Source organism: Gadus morhua, unplaced genomic scaffold (genome assembly GCF_902167405.1).
Source record: "Gadus morhua unplaced genomic scaffold, gadMor3.0, whole genome shotgun sequence".
Taxonomy (NCBI): Eukaryota; Metazoa; Chordata; class Actinopteri; order Gadiformes; family Gadidae; genus Gadus; species Gadus morhua.
This window is the reverse complement of record NW_021963954.1, coordinates 128,728-143,974: the sequence shown is the minus strand read 5'-3', so window position 1 is coordinate 143,974 and position 15,247 is coordinate 128,728. Positions and strand designations below refer to the sequence as shown.

Below are 15,247 nucleotides of genomic sequence, written 5' to 3'. Positions count from 1 at the left end.
GTGATTGGCCGTGCCAGCGCTGTTGCTCGCCATGCAGCAGACCGTGTTCACGCCGTACCTCCCACCTCTGACGAAGAGGAAGCCCCTCTCCACCCAGGCCTCTGATTGGTCGTCTGTGCCGTCCCTCACCAGGGGCCTGCCATTGTGGAGCCACTCTACTGTGGGCTCCGGCGTGCCGCCGGCCTGGCAGGTGTAGCGGGCCGTTTGGCCCACGGGCAACACGTGGGTAGAGGAGTGGAACTCTGTGATGCTGGGGGCCTCCTCCTCCTCCTCCGTGAGCATCACTGAACCTGAAGAAACCAGGAGGAGAGGAGTGAACGTCTACAACACGGATCTAAGGATGCAGCGTCAGACACTCCCTTCACTCTCTCTTAACACCTGTCCACTAGAGGGCGACCAGGGGATTCACACCCAGTATTCTCACCTGCCTTTTCATACATGATTGAATAACACAGCAGTGTCTACAAAGATTTCCCAGGGAGATTAACGAGTCAGGGGCAGAGCTTGCAGAGAAGAAAGCAAAAAAACCTTTAACCAGCTCCAATTGAACCCAACGAAAGCAATCGCAGAAAAAGATGCTACGTAGACACTAGAGATGTGCAGACAGAGTAAGAGTTTATTGTTTCATATTTTAAACTGCTATTAAATTTAACTTCTTACTATCAGCTATTTCTTGTATGCATCCTAATTATCTCTTACAAGTTTTGTATTGCATATCTTTTAAGACTATTATAACCTGTCCTAAAAGGTCCTACCATTTATTTTTTCTGTAAGCCTGAAAAATAATGAATTGAATGAAATAACTCTAATTCATTTAATAACTCTCATAACTTCTATAAAACCCTCATTAGGGTTATGTAGAAAACCCTAATGAGTTTAATATTAATTAGTATTAATGCAAATTAATATTAATACAAATTCTTATAACAATTACCATTATTATGATTATTTACATTTACATTAAGGGCATTTAGCAGACGCTTTTATCAGAGGGACTTGAAGTGAAACAATAGATCGCTGTCGGTACAGTAAAGATGTTTCATAGCACCAAGTGCAAGTTCTAACAATCGCCAGGCTACCCCATTCCCTGTGTATAGCAGTGATTGCAGCTACTACAGATGCTTCACAATTGAGTACTATGAATGTGTGCAATGTATATTAAGTGCGTACAAAAGTGTGTACATTAAGTGCCAGGACGTACAACATACAATGGTAGCCGGAAGGGACTGGATGGCATTATAATTTTACTATAATAATGAATTATTATTGTTTTTATTATTATTATTATCATTATTATTATTATTATTAATAATAATAATAATAATAGTAATAATAATAATAAAAAACAATAATAACAATAATACTTTTGTATGCAAAAAAATAAAATAACTAACAAAAAAATAAAAACAAGAATAGAAATAAAAATTATAATATTATTATTGATATTACTATTATTATTATTATTAATAATAACAATAATAATAATAATAGTAATATCAATAATAATATTAGAAATTGTACTTGTTATTTTTATTTTAATCAGGATGATATGATTTAGACTCACTGAACTGCAGGGAGATTAAGAGAATACTCAGCAGTCCGAATATCAGCAAGACAATGTTGCAGGACTTTAGGGCTGTTCAGGAATAGGACACACACACACACACACACACACACACACACACACACACACACACACACACACACACACACACACACACACACACACACACAGTTATGTACACAGGGATATATTCATACTGCATGACTGTCATTCACAGTCCAGACAGTCTTCCTACGGTCTGCAGAATCCCTCCCCATCTAGAAGAAACATCAGAAGTACTGTAGCTCTCGTGTTGCATTATGAACACACTTAAGCAGAACAACTGGTCTCCAGCATACTTGTTATTATTCCCTGATTATTGACATGTACAAACATTCCTGCTTGTTTTTATGGTGTTATATATATATATCTCTTCTTCATTGTTCATTGTTATTGTCTTAATGTATGCACCTTAATCACCAAGCCAAATTCCTGGTTGGTGTAAAACCCTTCTTGGCAATTAAATCCTTTCTGATTCTGATTTCTGATTCTGATTCTGATACAGTTACAGAGTAATACATTCATACACACAGTTATACAGTAATACATAAACATAATACATGTGTTTATGCATTACTAATACAAGTATTTATTTGAGTGGTTTATTTCTTTTAAATGCTCTAAAAAGGTCACATACCAAATCTTCTCTGGCTGGTCTTCCTCGGGTCCAAAGACTTGTCCTCAGGTTCCATAGTGAGTCCAGGGTCCGGTTCAGAGACAGTGTCCAGTGGGGTGTTCCACAAAGCCGGTTTTATCACATAACCGGGTAAGTTAACCCAGGGTTTTCGGTAACCCTAGGTTTTCCGTTCCAAAAGGATCACGGTATGTTAGTTGCTGTAGCAACATATGCTCTGAATCAAACCTGGTCGGACCAGGTTTTGCGCAGGTTAAGTTTGAAACATAACCCGGTTTTGGGTATTTCAACCGGCGTTCACCGCAGATTTCATGTGTTCACAATGGCATGCCCTTTTGATGAGAGAACTGCTGATATCAGAGCGCAAATTATACGTGCAATCCACCGGGAGCGATTGATAAGACCACGGCTCGACATCTTGGCATATTGGATGACTTTTTGCTGGAGTGGAGAGATATAGATTCTCGCGCAAATCTTTAATATATTTAAATAGCCTTACATAGCCAACACTATAGGACCTGGCCTCAGTTCACTCCAGACTATTTGCGTAGCCCTCCGTTTTTTTCAAATGGTAGTTTTATCTAGGCTATAATGCTGGAGATGCAGAGCACATCACAGTCGTTTCAGATGACCCATCCAAGATTTGTATCGGCCTCCTATCATACAAAGAGCAATATTGTCTGAGTACTATGCCGAGAGGCATTTACAACATACAGTATAAAATAGTCCTAACGGACTTGCATCCACTGGAGAATGTTCGATCGTAGCCGGCGGCTTCATTACAAGCACTGATCCATCTTGATCTGTGAAGTTGATGAATTGTCACTTTTAGGTTTTCTACCCAGTTACCAAAAAAAGAAACATTTGGAATAGTATGCGCTGTGGCAAGCACACGGTTTGCATGTGTTACTTCGAAGGCAAAAAAAATCTAAAATAGGCTACAAGAAAACACAAAAACCTACATTCAACCAGTGTGGGGTATGGCCCATGACTCTCTGAGGTGGTAGGTACCTCCAGGTAGGCCTACCCCCTCCATGCCAGGGCGCCCTGAATTTATGTTTATTAACAGCTCCTCCACCGGGGTCAAGACAATTTGAGGGCCAGATCCAGTCTGCCGACGGTCGGCCTTTTCACGATTGGCTTAAAAAAATGGCTTATTTAAATTTATACCAATACGATGGTGGGAAAAGCTTACCAGTTTGTATGTTTTTTATACTTCATTTTTATACTTGATCCTCTGACCGCTTGGAAGCAATCGGAGTACATATTGTTTAAGAAGAAAGGGGTTATGTGGTAGGATCTTTAAGAATGCTTAACTTTGATATTTATATATTCATGGCTGAAATATTAAGGATCATGCTTTTGACGTGTAACTAACGCATTTACGCGGTCAGCGATCCGCTGCCAGGCTTTGGTTCTCCGGGTTGCAGAGGCTTTAGCGTTCCCTTTTCTTGTGATAATGTCCTTCTCCTCGTCATAGCTCTCCAGGAGAACCTGGAGTTCCATTTCATTGAAATAAGCGGCCCGTTTCGCCATTTCGATCAGGGTTTCCATGATCCATACATCACGTCTTTTTAAGTTTGGCGTGGACGCGCACAACCCTGTGTTAACCAACCCCGAGTTGATTGAACTAATGCATAACCGCTGCTGTGGAACCGAAAACTCTGGGTTGGTCGGCACAGGGTCAATCAACCTAGAGTTCAGCGTTAACTCAGTGTTTGTTAAACCTCCGTTCGTGGAACACCCCTCATGGCTCCTCTCTGACAGCTTCCAGGGCTTCTTCTCTCAGCCTTCAGCCCTGGTATATTAGCTGGAAAAACGGTGTCCCATGTTTTAACTCTGACCAATCATTGGCTTGCAATGATTGGTCAACACAAAACACACACACCACCCACCACACGCACAAGCTGAATGTCAGAATATTATTTGTCTTGCATGCACTTTAGACTTCATACAATGCTTTGCTTATTTATACAAGGCTTTATTTATTTAGGCTTGATTTGTCAGAATAAATGCCTTGCTTAAACGTAACTGATTTGTGCCTTGTGAAAATATTCTCATTGGTTTTGCTTGAAGGATTCTGGGGTTTGATTCTTAATTACTTAATTACTTTACCTGTCACAGCAGCAACCATTAAAATAACGTTTATGTAATGTCTTTGCAGCAAAAAAATGTAAGTTGTTCAGTGCCTGACGTTGCTGGACTCTAATTGACATCATTTATTAATTCATCTATTTCACAGTGTACTCCACTGTAGTTGCCCAAACCACTGTCTGGACCAGAGCCCTACTGGTAACAAACCACTGTCTGGACCAGAGCTCTACTGGTAACAGACCACTGTCTGGACCAGAGCTCTACTGGTAACAGACCACTGTCTGGACCGGAGCTCTACTGGTAACAAACCACTGTCTGGACCGGAGCTCTACTGGTAACAAACCACTGTCTGGACCAGAGCTCTACTGGTCACAAACCACTGTCTGGACCAGAGCTCTACTGGTAACAAACCACTGTCTGGACCAGAGCTCTACTGGTAACAAACCACTGTCTGGACCTGAGCTCTGACTTGACTTATAGGTCAAAGTTAACTAGTTGATGCTATAGTTAGAGTCAAACACTGCCTGGTGTATGAATGGATTCCACGATCACAGACAGTGCTATTGTTGTCCATTGTATGAAGACATGGTGATTGTCTCAGTAGAAGTGATGGTCATTATGCTCATGCATGTCACCTCTTTATGTTAACCCGTGTGTGTGGTATAGGGATTTGTTTTATTTGATTATGCATGGCTCATCAGTAGTTTATATTATATACTGTTTGGGTCCATTCCGATCTGAACACACTTCCGGTTGGGGAGGGTGGGGGTGGAGGGGGGTATCCCTATTCACAGGGGCCACATCCTGTTTATGATTTATGACGGGTCATAAAATCCATTGTGTAGGGATGACAGGTGTAATGCCAGTGGTGAACCTGCAGGGGTCGCTGGGGTGCGGGATCTGTATAGACAGAGGTGTGATTAGTGTATGTGTGTGTGTGGGCGTGTATGTATATATGTGTGTGTGTGTGTGTGTGTGTGTGTGTGTGTGTGTGTGTGTGTGTGTGTGTGTGTGTGTGTGTGTGTGTGTGTGTGTGTGTGTGTATGTATATGTGTGTGTGTGTGTGTGTGTGTGTGTGTGTGTGTGTGTATGTGTGTGTGTGTGTGTGTGTGTGTGTGTGTGTGTGTGTGTATGTGTGTGTGTGTGTGGGTGTGTATGTATATGTGTGTGTGTGTGTGTGTGTGTGTGTGTGTGTGTGTGTGTGTGTGTGTGTGTGTGTGTGTGTGTGTGTGTGTGTGTGTGTGGGGTGTGCTAGGGATATGCGTAGTCGAATCGGCTGAACTGTAGGGGTGTTAACAGGAAGATCACCGTGTTGTATGCAGGACAGTCGGTCGTCAAAGTGGCCAGGATGTTAGCAGAATGATCACTGTGTTGTTGGAAGGATAGCCATGTGTGTGTGTGTGTGTGTGTGTGTGTGTGTGTGTGTGTGTGTGTGTGTGTGAGAGAGTGTGTCAACAGATGTTTCATGGGCTATGATTCTATTAACAATATGTGGACAGCAGTAGCATTATATGATACAATTCTTATAACAGATGTGTTTGTACGTAGTGTAGGATAAAAGTGTAATTCAATGCCTTTGAACAATGAGGGGTTGTATAATTCGGTGCCTTAATGTCTGTGGAGAAGCAACGCCTCTATTGTTACACATATGTCTGACGACCATGGCACCCCCCGGCTCCATGTTGATTATGGGGGAGCTGTCTATGGAAGACACAGGCTGTTTGATGGCTCTCTGGTACTATACAGAGTGATTTGATGTGTGTGTGTGTGTGTGTGTGTGTGTGTGTGTGTGTGTGTGTGTGTGTGTGTGTGTGTGTGTGTGTGTGTGTGTGTGTGTGTGTGTGTGTGTGTGTGTGTGAGAGACGTAATAATGTGCTTTTTATATTCTATCCCACTATATTACGAAAACCGACTTTGGTTCACATTGACAATATATTAGGTGATATCATGATACTATTAAGATAGTTTAGTAATTTTTCATCCGTATTTGGATCAACTTTATTTATCAGTATAAGGTCTGGCGAGTGGGCGTAGGCCTGTGGTACCTACGTGTGCGTGGGTCCAGTACCTATTGGACAGGCGTCTATGACGTCGGGGCCTTAGGTGTGAATGATGCAGATAGGGCGTCTATTAGGCATAAATATGCGGGGTCCCTTGATACGGGAGCGTACGACCTCCGACCCAGACGTTAGCCACACTATTCTAAGTTAGTAAACGCGTCGTAGCAGCTGGAAGAAAAAAAAAACATCGATCCGTCCTGCACAACTATGCCGACTGACTGTAAGTATTCGTATGTGTGTATCATGATTATATTATGACTATGTCTATGTGAATCAGCTGTTTATATCTGACCGAAGCAGCGATTACTTCACAGCGAATTGCGGTGCCGGAGGCGAGAGCGTGAAACAGCAGCAGGGTCCACGTGGAAGTATGTTTGTTTTGTTTTTATAGCAGCGTGTAATATATAGTTCCATAACACTCTCTCTATCATTATTATTATTAGTTATGGTATATTCATGTAGAACAAAGATTAAATTTGTGTTTTCCCAATGTGTAACAGATTTGCAGGATATTCGGCTCAACAGACCGATTCTAGCAGACCAGACTAATGTGCTGACAAGCGGTAGTTTTGGTAAGTTGTTAATACGTCCGCCATTAATATATCTATAGGTGTATTACCAAAATAAATTATATATTAATTTAACATCTAAAACAACCAAACCTATCCCCTGAATACTCTTGTATTTTGTTTTTGATCCACGTTTAGTACCTATCGAGGCCAATGTCATTCAGCGCCCCTCCGGACGGCTCAACAGACCGATTCTAGCAGACCAGACTAATGTGCTGACAAGCGGTAGTTTTGGTAAGTTGTTAATACGTCCGCCATTAATATATCTATAGATGTATTACCAAAATAAATTATATATTAATTTAACATCTAAAACAACCAAACCTATCCCCTGAATACTCTTGTATTTTGTTTTTGATCCACGTTTAGTACCTATCGAGGCCAATGTCATTCAGCGCCCCTCCGGTGCAAATCGACTGTCCAAGAAGAATTTGAAAAGATCGGCGGGAATAGGCGGGGCTATACCCTGCTCACCGCAGGCCATAGAACAGCTACAAATTCCTTATAAAAAGCCCCGCAAGGACGCCACCCACGGTGGTCTAGCTCCGGAGAATTTTACCCATGTTATTCAGGCCGTTATAAAGCCGCAAATCGCGCCACATGGAGCGGCATGGACTGATTCCAACCACCAAGTGATTGGGGACGTGGAGGTGCATGTGTCGGCGGCGCCTACAGAGACAGTCGCCGTGCAACCGGATGGGACTATACAACACGGTAGGAAATTAAATGAAAAAAAAAAGCATGTGTATATTCTATAGAGTGCAATGATCATGACGGGATTGATACTGATTTCTTTTCTTTTTTCTATTACAAATAGTCTATGGAGATCCCCAGTGTGCGCCACCAGCAGGGCTGACCGTCAATGATTGGCCTGGTCTTGACGACATCCTGGACGCGTCCTGGAATTCATCGCTGCTGGAACATAGCGACTTCACTCCAGCTCTGTGGGTCGACTCTCCAGCTACATCCGTAGAGGCTACCACCAGTGCAGAGCCTGTACAACACCACCAGCCTGCAGGCCCTGCATCTGGATCCCTACACGCCATTCAAGCCCCTATCTGCGACTCTCCGTGTATCGTGAGTCCCATCGCTCATGAGGTAGCGGTGCTGCGGCTACCAGCCGGTCCCGCAATTGCTGATGGTGAATACCGGGCTGTGCCGCAAGATGCTAAATGGCGTAAAGAATTTGCTGATAAATTAGCCGTGTTAACTGCAACGGTGGCTGTAAACTCCTCAGCCATTGATCGTCAGAGTAAACGTGGTGACAGTAGATATCAGGCTCTCGAAGAGCAGACGAAGCAGTCCTTCATCGCTATCAGGCTCGAAAATGCGCGTGATCGTATGATTGCTGAATCCCCAAACACTGAAACCAGTAATGGACGTGCAATTGTGGTCCTTCAACGTAAGCATTTGGAGGCCGCGGCAGCTGTGCGAGGCAACACGCAGGGCATAGCGAGAATTAGCTCAGAAGAGGCGTTAAGAGCTTCTAAAACCGCTCGAAAATTATGGTTAATGGAATCTACTTGCAAAGCTAACCTGGATGCCTATAGGGCATTGTGTACCGAGATGTCTGTGATGAGTGACACACTAGCAAAGCTCTCGGTGAATGCTATTATTTGATTTGTGTTTTTTTTTTTTTTTCTTTTATCTTGTGGAGAGGGTATTTTTTTTGTTTTAAACTGCATGTAATAAAACTTTTTTTTTCATTTAATATCTGACTAATTAACGTTTTTTTTTTTAAAATATAATTTTTATATATATATATATATATATTTTATTTTATTTTCTATCTATCGGCATTAAAAAAAAAAAAAAAACTATAGCCGTACACTATGCATAACGCCATTAACCCTAGAAAAAGGAAATTCAAATCTATAGACGGTAATCCCAAGAGACGGCGTAGATCTGATAGTGGGGGTAGCATTATGGATTTAGAACTTGAAGAGATGACAATGCGGTATGACGCAACCGGCGATACGTCTCATTTGTCGGGCATAGGCCATGTGGTGGGTGGGGGCATGTATGCAGAAGGTTGTTTAGACAGGCGGGAAATATGTGTTGGCGTAGATAGAACTAGACGGGTGTTAATTGCAGCTGATGCATGGGGTCGTAGCATGGCTAATGCTCTATATCAGGCAGCACAGATAAATGTTTCGAACGAACCATGTCTAGATGACGTGGTGGGGCTAGAGGCACCAGGAGATTTAGACACAAGGGGTGTGTTGTATTCGGGGGCAAACACACGAGATGTACTTAACGCTGTCGGGGGGCGGTTGGATAGTGCACAAGAGAGTCTATACATATCCACACAGATCGATGTATTGCATGGGTCGCAACGTGATGAAGGGATTGGCGCGGGTTTTCAGGACCCCCCGGCCGCGGCAGGGGTCCCTATAGAGTCGAGGGGTGTGGTGTATGTGGGGTCAAACACGCAAGATGTACTTAACGCTGTCCGGGGATGGTTGGATAGTGCACAAGAGAGTCTATACATATCCACACAGATCGATGTATTGCATGGGTCGCAACGTGATGAAGGGATTGGCGAGGGTTTTCAGGACCCCCCGGCTGTGGCAGGGGTCCCTATAGAGTCGAATATACAGGTCGGTGGTGGTGGCGGTGGTGGTGGCGTGGGGGGTGGTGGTGGTGGCGGTGATGGCGATGCTGTTGTTGACGATGATGGCAGTGGTGACGGTAGCGGTGTGGGGGATGGAGGTGCTGGTGATGGTGCTGCTTATGATGGTACACAGGTGTCTGCTGTAACGGGGGAAGATAATGGCGAGTTGTATACCAGATTATTTCCCCGGTTTAACGGCTTTGAGGTTAGACAGTCCATTGACCTGAGAAGTATATCCCTTGCAAATTTACAGGAGGTCCCTGATTTGATCAGGGAGAGACTGTCAGATGTCATAACAAGCTGCTCGCAAAGTGCAGCCGATGGTAGTGTCTTAAACGTGGTGCTGAGAGGTCCTTCATTGGCCTCTGATGTACAGGCTGTGCTCGTAACGGGTGACGATTACAATGAGGATTTGTTTATGGAGCATATTAGCCAAGTCATACAGAGCAACGACACAGGTCTGACGGATGATGTGCTAGAGCTGGTGGTCACAGGGGTCCACAACAAACGGGGTGGGGCACGTTTGAAGTTAAAAAACATTCCCTATGATGAAATCATACACAAGAAGAAGCTAAGTCTCTACACCCCGAGTAATACTCATAACAATTTGTGTTTCTCACTATGCATGACACATTTTCTGCATGAAGGGGTAACCGGGGGTGACACAGCGTCCGAAGAGACTAATTTGGAGGCGGCTCGCAAATTACACAGTGATCTGGGGTTTGACCCGGATCACTCTGTGGGTTTCTCGGATGTTTCCAAATTTGAGAGACATCTAGATGTTAAAATCCTGATATTTCATCATAATGACACATTCAGGAAGCTGGAGATGTTCCAGACACATACAGCCCAGCATCCTAAAACAGTATGGCTGTACCTCCATGATAGCCACTATCACTGCATAGAGAACAGAACGGCATTCTTTGGTACGGGATATGTGTGTGAATATTGCTACAAGGCCCATGAGGGAATTCTATTACACAAATGCCCGATCCATTGCAATGTGTGTCTGACAGTGTGCGATAGACTATCAGGTCGTACGATAAAGTGCAAGGACTGTAGTCGTATATGCCGCTCGCTGGTCTGCTACAACACACACAAGAAGCATTCTGCCAAACATGACATGATACCTTGTGAAAAGCTCAAATACTGCGATCGTTGTTGTAGACAGTATATCATATCGAAGAAGAAGAAGAAGAAGAAGAAGAAGAAGAAGGGGGTGGGGGAGGAGGAGGAGGAGGAGGATGAGGAAGGTGACGATAATGGTCACGTATGCAGCGATGCAAAGTGTCGTAACTGTGGGGAGCCGTTGCCCGATGATGGAGTACATGATTGCTATATCCAGCCGTACGACAAGAAAAAGAAAAAGAAACGCAGGGGTGGTCGCGGGGGTCCATCGGATGACTCTGATGTCGACGCTCCGCCTAATAAATACATATACTATGATTTCGAAACGCGCATGCATGATGGTCGTCACGAAGCAAACTGTGTGGCAGCTACAACGTCTGAAGGCATAGAATGGTATGCTACAGGTCTAGGTTGTGTAAGCGAGTTTGTGAAACGCTACAGAAGAGGGGAGTATACGTTGTATACATTTGTGGCACACAACGCGTCGGGCTTTGATAACTATATCGTCCTGGATTACATGACCAAGCAGGGTATTAAACCCACTTTAGTCATGAAGGGTAGCAGAGTCATTTTGATGCGTGATGACGCCTACCATCAGAGATGGGTCGACTCATTTAGCTTCTTGCCCATGCGATTGGCTAATGCACCGGCGGCGTTGGATTTTGATGATATGTTAAAAGGTTATTTTCCTCATAAATTCAACACACGGGCCAACGAGTCTTATGTCGGTGCCTACCCTGAGATCTCATATTATGGATATGATTCCATGACTAGCGATCAAAAGACAGATTTCGCTATTTGGTACAGATCTGTGCGACACAAAAAATTTGACTTTCAGAAACAGCTGCGTCTCTACTGTGTCAACGACGTGAGGATCCTATACAAGGCGTGTAGGATCTACAGGGAAAATTTCATAGAGTGTGCCACTATAGACCCCTTGTCCTATGCCACTCTGGCTTCGGCGTGCATGGCCACCTTCAAAAAGTCGTTCTTGAAGAAAAACGTCCTGGCACTGACCTACGAGGGTGTCTATCAGAAAAAGCAAAAGTCGTTCTCATGCGCATCCATCCAGTGGCTTGAATATCTATCCCACTCCAATAACATGGAGATTCGGCATGCTCTCAACCATGGAGAGGCTAAATATGGACCATTCTTCCTAGACGGACATGCACCGTCTATAAACACAGCCTATGAATTTGCAGGATGCTTTTATTATGGGTGTGAACAGTGCTACAACGCTGGCCACCAGAACCCTGTCCTCAGGAAGACCTATGGCGAATTGTGGGTGCAGTTTCACCTCAAAGTCGAGGCTCTCAAAAGAGATCATGGTTTAAGAGTTGTGGTCATGTGGGAGTGTGAGTGGCACCGTCTGAAAAAGACCAATGCTGCAGTGCAGGCATTCTTGGCTACTCTGAAAATACAACCTAGGATTGATCCTCGCGACTCTCTCTATGGGGGTCGCACCAACGCCATCAAAATGTATCACAAGGCCGTGCCCGGTGAGAAAATACGCTACTATGACTTTACCTCTCTCTACCCCACAGTACAGGCCCGCTGTCCTTATCCTGTAGAGCACCCCCAGATCATTTTCAGGAATTTTGGTCCTTTGGATGGGTATTTCGGCATCATCAAATGCACCGTGTTGCCCCCCAGAGGTCTTTACCATCCTGTGCTCCCCTATAGGTGTCATGGAAAGCTGATGTTTCCCCTCTGTGGTACATGTGCCACTGAGCTCAATCAGACAGACGCGTGTCATCACAGCAACGATGAACGGGCTCTGACAGGCACCTGGGTGACTTTTGAGCTACAAAAAGCGGTCGAAATGGGTTACGTGTTAATCCAAATGCATGAGGTGTGGTACTACCCCAAACGGTCAGAGACTCTGTTTAAAGGGTATGTCAAAACGTTTCTCAAGCGTAAACAGGAGGCTTCAGGATACCCCAGCACAGTGGACACTGCGGAGAAACAGCGAGCGTATGTGCAAAACTATCTGGCAAAGGAGGGTATACAGTTGGATCACAACAACATGTGTGTGAACAAGGCCATGCGTAATTGCAACAAGTTGATTCTAAACAGTCTGTGGGGTCGCTTTTCACTACGCCCAGACCTACCCACGTGTGAGCTAATTTCTGACCCTGAAAGGTTCACTCAGCTCATGTTTAGCGATAGCTATCACATTAGTCACTTTTGCTTTATCTCTGATGAAGTAGCCCTTGTACAATGGAAACATGTAGATGCACGTCTCGCGAGGGCGCGGGATGTCAACGTGATTGTGGGGGCTGTGACCACCGCCCATGCCAGGCTCATGCTCTACGATCTTCTAGACAAACTACAGGAACGTGTCCTCTATTGTGACACAGACAGCATCATTTTTGTTTCTAAGGAGGGTGATTGGGTACCCCCTTTAGGCCCTTATCTGGGCGACTTGACCGACGAGCTAAATGATGGTGATCTGTATGGTACCGAACAGGAGGATTACATTAGCGAATATGTCTCAACAGGTCCTAAAAGCTATGCATACCACACCCGTGACCACAAGTCTGTCGTCAAAAGCAAAGGGGTGACTTTAAATGCGGCAAATGCTGAAGTGGTCACCCAGCAGACCCTGAAATGTCTATTGGATGATTTTGTCAACCATCGGCCTCAAACCCTCGACATCACCACCACCGTAGATACCATCCAGCGAGATAAGACTAGGTTTCTGCTTAAAAATGCTACTGTAGTTAAACGGCTTAGGGTGGTTTACAACAAACGCAGGGTCTTCCCCGACTACACCACGCTTCCTTACGGCTATTAACCATTTTGTTTATTGTTTTTCTCTTTTTCACATGATCCATGTTTTTTCTTCTTCTTCTTTTTACATATTGTTTTCAAATGATCCATGTTTTTATTCATTTTTATATTTTTGAGGGGGGTATGCATATTGTGTTAAGAATTGTTTCATGTTCATGCTATTAGCTATTTTGTTTTTATTGTTTTCAAATGATCCATGTTCTCTTCTTTCATCTTTTTTTTTTTATTTTAATCATTTTTTTTTTTTATGCATCATGTATTAATGATGAATGACTGTGCTAATAATCATGTCGGTGTTAATAAAGAATGTTAACTGTCAAATGTTTCATGGTTCTATGGTCACAATACATCCGTCCATCAGAGGGGATGCACACAGACCGCAGAGATGGCTGCTGTACACACTACGTTCGACCCTAGACTTCAACACCCGTTCAGCATGGTAGTATCGGGACCTTCAAACAGCGGCAAAACCTACTTTGTCAAAACAGTCATTGAAAATATGGATCAGTTATTCTCAGAAAAGATTGAAAATATAGTATATGTTTATTCATGCTGGCAGCCCATATATGATGATTTGCTTAAAATAAGGAACATTCACTTTGTAGAAGGGATCCCCAAATCTCTATGTGATGATGCAATCTTACCAGTCCATACTAGAAATCTGCTCATTATTGACGACTTGATGAACGATGCATGCAATAATATAGAGGTTCAGTACGTTTTTACCAAATATGTACACCATCGTAATCTCAGCTGTATGTATCTGGTTCAGAATTTATTTATGCAGGGTAAAACCAGCCGTACAATTAGTCCTAAATACCAATTACATGGTTTTGTTTAAGAACCCTCGTGACAAATATCAGATTATGTTGATAGCCAAACAGATGTTTCCATGCAAGACAAAATATTTTCTAGAAGCCTTCAACGACGCTACCGACATGCCTTACGGCTATCTGCTTGTAGACTTTAAAGCCATGACCCCGGACAACATGAGACTTAGAACAGATATATTGTCAGACCGACATGTTGTATACACTCAGAGAGTCAAAGTGATTAGCCCAAAAGACCATGTCCTCACGTATAAGTAGAAACCGTGAGCGTCTTAAGCAACTATATAGCGCCCCTCCGGCTCAGCGTAAAGTTATCCTCAGGACAGCCAACGCCGACTTTATCAACTCGCTGTGTGAAATAGCCTTGAACATTTTACAGGGCAAAATACCTCTGACTCCACGCCAGCATACGAAATTGCGTAGACGAAAGAAGGACCTCAGAATACTCGCCAATAAAAATGTACTAATATCTAGAAAGAAAAGACTAATCAATCAGACTGGTGGATTTCTTCTACCCCTACTGTCTGTGGCCATACCGTTGTTTACAAGCCTGTTCTCAAGAGGCGGGTGATTATAATGGATCATACGCACAAGATGTATCTAGTTCCTCAACATCAACTCGATGCCTTAAAGCATACCCAACCCAGGGATTCTGTTAGACAGACTGCTGAAAATGAGCTGGATAAGGCCATTGCGATGGTGTTGAACACTCCCGATACAGACCTATATGAAAAAGCGGCCAGGTACGGAGCGGTCCTACAGCGTTATCTATCCATGATAAAACAAGGGCAACGCGAACACGGAGAATTAACTCTGTCACTTGCTGAGGGGGACCCAGTTCATACGCCTATGTCGGCACGGCATGGTGTTGATGACGATGATGGCACCGGCGATCATATTTATAAGGATATAATGAAACATA

General features: G+C 43.7%; 2 long non-coding RNA genes across 2 annotated transcripts; one reads left to right on the top strand and one right to left on the bottom strand.

Annotated features, from left to right (window-relative positions):
• Positions 1–228: 228 nt before the first annotated feature.
• On the bottom strand, positions 229–2,323 carry LOC115538219 (uncharacterized). Its single transcript, XR_003975169.1, has 3 exons — positions 2,241–2,323; positions 1,565–1,821; positions 229–290 (listed from the first exon to the last, which is right to left on the bottom strand). It is a non-coding gene; the product is annotated as an uncharacterized LOC115538219 (long non-coding RNA).
• Positions 2,324–6,522: 4,199 nt separating this feature from the next.
• LOC115538218 (uncharacterized) lies at positions 6,523–7,198 on the top strand. Its single transcript, XR_003975168.1, has 3 exons — positions 6,523–6,759; positions 6,892–6,963; positions 7,099–7,198. It is a non-coding gene; the product is annotated as an uncharacterized LOC115538218 (long non-coding RNA).
• Positions 7,199–15,247: the final 8,049 nt, after the last annotated feature.